Below are 6,000 nucleotides of genomic sequence, written 5' to 3'. Positions count from 1 at the left end.
TAACAGACACTTAGAGCTACTTGGGAAATGAGAAGGGTCACCTAGAAAGACATTTTCTCCAAATTTCCCAGAATTTGAATTAAAAGAGTGGTTGGTTGCTTGAAAACATACTGGAGGATGGGAAATGTCCAAGACACTGACACCTCTGCAGTTATGTGTCCACAACTATATTCTCATGGTGACAACAGATGCAGTCAGGCTCCACTTTCCAACTACTTTTGAAATGTGCAATAACAGTGTTCATCTCAAGAAAAAAACTTATAACATGGCTTTTCACGGTTAAACACTCTTACTGAGCTACACTTTTTCTATTTTCTAGTGGAAATTATAACCACAGGTTACCATGTTTTCTTTCCTGTGCTTGAAAACCACATGTGTTTGAGTGAAAACATGAAGGTGAATAATGAAATGGAAGACTTTAAAATACTAGGTACCTGTCGCTGGAAATGAAAATGTCTTTTCACTGACGGCTTCCTCTGCTGCAAGAAATCCTAGTAAGTTGAAAATGGAGGTTTGAGTCCATCAATCTCAGCTGAATACAAATTACATTTGATTATCCAGAGTAAAAAAAAAAAAAAAAAGTACTATTACTTGTCAGAATTAGGTTATTTTGTACCTTACATATTTTTTAAATTGAAAGGAGTGTTATCTAGTCCATCACTGCATTTTACAGCTGGGGAAACTGAGGCCCAGAGAGATGGTGGGACTCCCCCTTATCCACACTGGCTTGCCAACAGTGAAGCCCAGACGTGAATCTGGAGTTTTATTTCTCTGAAATCCATAAGCTTTACACGCACCACCCTGTCTCTCTTCTTAATACAGCAGATACTATTAGAAAGGTTTGGGAATATATTGAGTGCTTACAGAGGAATTTCCACAGGCTTTATTGAAATGAACTCATCCCTACAAGGTAGGTAAGTGGAAGCAGAGAAGTGTTTAAAATGTATTGAATACCTACTATATGAGCAGGAACTTTCAGTGTCCTAGAAAGACTTTGATAATCAGGATTTAGCTGCTATTGAAGGTAAAGGAAAAGGTGATGATGCTTCCTTAAGGCTGAGAGTCAGAAACCAAATATGTTGACATTTATACCTTTCTAAATGCATGGCTTGAAAATTCCATCTATTTCTCTGGCTTCCTCAACAGCACCAGACATACCCACAGGACCATGCTGACCCTCTGTCACAGGACGCATCCTAATGCTCACAGGTTTGCATGAGGGATGAAGGCTGAGGGTAGGCTGGTTGACTGGGAACATGCAGTCCATTTGAACTTGGACCACATGGACCTTTTTCATACCACACCCCTCTCTGCCTCTCAGCCCAGATGGTGCCTCAGTGTGGCTGCTCCTTAAAAGATTCCATCCCCACACCCGGTCCTGGATTTGGCAGCTGCAGAAACAACTTTGTAATCCGTACCTGATGAAAGAGCATGCACTATCCATCATGGAGGGTCCACCCCACAAGATAACTAGTATTCAGTTAATCAGGAGATTAAACCACAGATCAAATCAGTTCGTCACGAGCAAAGAAATATTCGAAGAAACGATAATATAGGAAAGTAGGTGTTTTCAAAAGGATATAAAACTTATCCTTCTGCAGTTTAGCAACCTTGTCTTTTGAAATAAACGTTTTCAGCTCCTTAAGTGTATGATTAAGTACAATGGAACAATTCAGAAGACAAATTTTTATCAACCAGCCCTCCTTTTTCCTATTCTTTATCAACTCTCAGGATCTCTATCATTATAAACCTTATCTTTAATTACCTCAAGTAAAAATCTTCCAGAAGATTCTTTATTGTCTTTATATTTTTGTCTGTATTTATATTTTATGCCAGTTATTTCATGATGCTTTAATCTCATAGACATGTTACTGCCCGAAAAGCAACATCGATGGGTCATAACTACTCCCATTTGTACTTTACATTCATGATTAAAGTCCATTTAGAAATTGGCACAAACTGCCTTTCACCCAAGTTGGGAAATATTCTAATTTTAAAAAAAATTTTTTAGGCATTTACCCACTGACTATAGTGTGGACTTCAAACTATTTTTTACTGAATTTTTGCCTTTATAGGACAAACATTGTGTATTATTTACTCTGTACAAGGTACAGTGGTAGGAAACTGGTCAGGGGCGGTGGGGGGAACAGAGACAAAGACACAAGCACAAATCTGAGGCTGAGATGTCAGTGTGCTACGCTGGAGGGGGGCGGCAGGTGGATTTCAGAGAGACAGAGAGAGAGAGAGAGAGAGAGGGAGAGAGAAAGAGAGACTACTGTGAAATAAGAGGTCAGGGAAGCCTCACAGAGGAAAAGGAGCCTAGAATCACAGCAGTGAGGGTCCAAAAGGACTGGAAGCACCATCTTGTCTAACTCCCTCATCATCAAACCAGGAAAACGGACCCAGAAGGTATCAGTGACTTGTTTGAGGTCACGCTGTCATTGAGCTTAACTCGCGGCATATTGAGTAGCACAGAGAGAGAGAGAGGTGGGGACAGAGAGGGATAGGGAGAGAGACAGAGTGACAGACCCAGAGAAATAGAGAGAGACAAAGAAAAACAGAGACAGAGGCAGAGATAGAGCAAGGAGACAAGTCACACATCTGCCCTGCAGTTGCACTCGCTGAGTTTGTGAACTCACCGTTACCTGGGACACCAATCCTGTTCCAGGCTACAGAGAAAGGGCTTTATGAATATGATAATATTATATTCCATTCGCAAATAACCCTTTTTTTTTTTTTTTTTTGGTGCTAGGCGGGCCTCTCACTGTTGTGGCCTCTCCCATTGCGGAGCACAGGCTCCGGACGCGCAGGCTCAGCGGCCACGGCTCACGGGCCCAGCCGCTCCACGGCATGTGGGATTCTCCCGGACCGGGGCACGAACCCGTGTCCCCTGCATCGGCAGGCGGATTCTCAACCACTGCGCCACCAGGGAAGCCCGCAAATAACCCTTTTTAAGTCAGTTTTTCTAAACTGAAACAAACAAAAAAAACCAGTTTACCCATTTCTCCTTCCCCCCCCCGCAAATGTCAATCTGTTCTCTATTTTGGGGCTTAGTATTTTTTGTTTTATAGGTTCCATATATGAGAGATCATATGGTATTTGTCTTTGACTTATTTCACTTAGCTTAATGCCTTTGAAGTCCATCCATGTTGTCACAAATGGCAAGACTTCATTCTTTTTTATGGCTGAATAATAGTTCATATTATTCCATTCTATATGTATATATATATATATATATAAAACATTATATCTATCTATCACAATTTCTTTATCCGTTTATCCATTGGTGGGCACTTAGGTTGTTCCCATATCTTGGCTATTGTAAATAATGCTGCAATGAACATGCAGGTACATGTATCTTTTTGAATGAGTGTTTTCATTTTCTTTGGATACATATCCAGAAGTGGAACTGCTGGATCGTATGGCAATTCTATTTTTAATTTTTTTGAGGAACTTCTGTTTTCCATAGCACCAATTTACATTCCCACCAGAGTGTGCAAGTGTTCTCTCTTCTCCGCATCCTTGTGAACACTTATTTCTAGTCTCTTTCAGGTAATAACTTTTTATTGGGGTTGACACATAGAGAAAAGTACATAAGCCATATATGTGCCATGAGATGAATTTATGCAAAGTGGACATATCTATATAACCAGCTCCCACATCAAGTGATAAAGTGTCACCAAGCCATAAGCCATTCTAATAGCATAAGTCATTCTAATGCCCGTTTCCGGAAACTACCTCATCCACATCCCTAAATGTAATAACTAATATCTTGACTTTTCATGGAATAAATTCATTATACCCATTTTTGAGCTTTATGTAAATGAAATCACACAGTATGTATTCTTTAAGGCCTGGCTTCTTTCACTCAGCATGACAATTTCTGAGATTTGCTCATGCTATAGCAGTATTTTGTTAAACTTCATTGCCGCATCATGAAACGTGGTACATCATGATTGTACACATGATGCAAATACGTTGTTCACATCTTTTAGTGCGTGTATGTATACGTGTCTATGGGTTACATACTCAAGAAATGCCTGGGTCACGGAGTCTGCATATGCTCAGCTTTAGTTAATACTGCCAAACAGGTTCCCCTAGCTGTACTAATTTGCATGAGAATTTCACTTTCTCCACATCTTCCCCATAATGTACATAATGGAGTCACCATGTCCAGAGTTACAAAGTAGATAATGGAATTTTTGGAATTTTCTTTCTTAGCTGAGAAGTAAAAGGAAGAATTAATTTGGAACCATGGAGGAGGTCTCCATTCTATCTGAATGAAATCACAAGGAAAAGAGAAACTATGAATCTGCAAAAGGTAAGTAAATAGAGGTTTGGAAAAACAAATACATGTACAATAGTTATTTCAAAACTCTTTTCAATGCTTTGATACTCTATGGAATGTGAAAAAAGGCCATAATAACCTCAAGAACCCTTTCCGTTGATTAATTGTTTGGTTTCCTTTGTGCTGGTCCTCACTACCTTCCCAGGAGAAATGAAAACTTGGTAATAATATTGTAGCACCTGGAATGTGGGGCACCTTTTGCCGTTTCACTCAGAACCCTTTTTAAGTTCTTAAGTTTTTAAGTCTTTTTAAGTTTGCTTGGCACGTCAGGTCACATGACAGGTTCTCAAGCAACAGCTTTCTTGTTTTTTGCTTGGAGAGAAACTTTCTTAGTGTGATTACAATTTAATCCAAATTTCTGAAGCCCTCCCCAATTTATGTAACACTCAGAGTTATTTACTTAATCTGGAAATTCAGTATTAATTGCTTTCGCCTGACCAGAAGCTTTTCCCTCTGGTTAAAAGTGCATGATCCAATTAGTAAACAGGGAGTTGCTGGTTTTCTTTCCTGCACAGTAGAAACTACTTAAAACAAGTGACATTTGAGGAAAAAAATTTAAGCCATTCTGTGGAGTTGTAAGGGCAGGTTTAAACAGTATCATTATTCATTCTTTAAGATATTTGTGTGTGGGGAGAGTAATTTTTGTTGTTTAGGAAAAAGCCAAGTAGCTGGTCCTGTTTAGAGCAACCAAAGCATTCCAATCATCTGCCTAAAAATCATATTTGCAGTTTCTTGACAAATAAAACATTAACAAATCAAGTAAAAATCAAACAAACAAATTTTTAAAAAGGTATTGTGAACCGTAAACTACAAATTGTGTGATGCAGACAGTTTCAGCTTCAGTTTCAAGATTTGTGCTCTCAGCCGTGACTAGGATAAGATACCAAAGGATTAACAGTCAGCTTTATACTTTGAGTATACGAGGTTTTACAACTTCTTTTATATATATTTTAATATTTTTCAAATTTTCTATAACGAATATTCATTACTTTACAATTAGGCAACACGTAAAAGTTATTTTTAAAATAAAATAATCCCCCAAATTATAGATAAAAGCATGTAAGGAAATATATCAAAATGTTTATTGTCTTTGGTTGTGCAACTATGGGTAATCTTTTTTCTCTTCTCTAATTTCTAAATGTGTGTGTATGCAAATAAATGCATAACTTTTATCATGGGAAAAATAATAAACATTATTTTTCAAAATCTGCATGTAGACTATGAACACTATTTTTAGCCTCTTTAGTTGGTGGCTAGAATTCTCTAGACACAGTTTGGCATAGGTCCAAATGATCCTTTCCTGTGTTCTGAGTCTGTTTCTGCCACTTACTTGCTGTGTGATCTTGGACAAGTTCCTTACCCTCTCTGAGCCTTAGTGGTCTCATCGGTAAATTGTAAATAACACCACCCATATTATAGGTTTGTTATGCAGGCTAAACAAGATAATACATGTAAAATACCATGGTACAAATGCTTTATAAAGGGTAGTTGATCATTCAGAGTACAACATTCTCTTCTTAAGGTTTATAGGGACCAAAGTACTTTAGAGGTTTGACCTACTCTATCTTCCTTATGAAACTGGCAAGATGTAATCTGCATACCTCTCCTTTATTTAATTTTAAAGCAAACAGAAGTATTTGTGAAATAATGCA

This window comes from Kogia breviceps, chromosome 3, assembly GCF_026419965.1.
Source record: "Kogia breviceps isolate mKogBre1 chromosome 3, mKogBre1 haplotype 1, whole genome shotgun sequence".
Taxonomy (NCBI): Eukaryota; Metazoa; Chordata; class Mammalia; order Artiodactyla; family Physeteridae; genus Kogia; species Kogia breviceps.
This window is presented reverse-complemented; position numbering follows the sequence as displayed.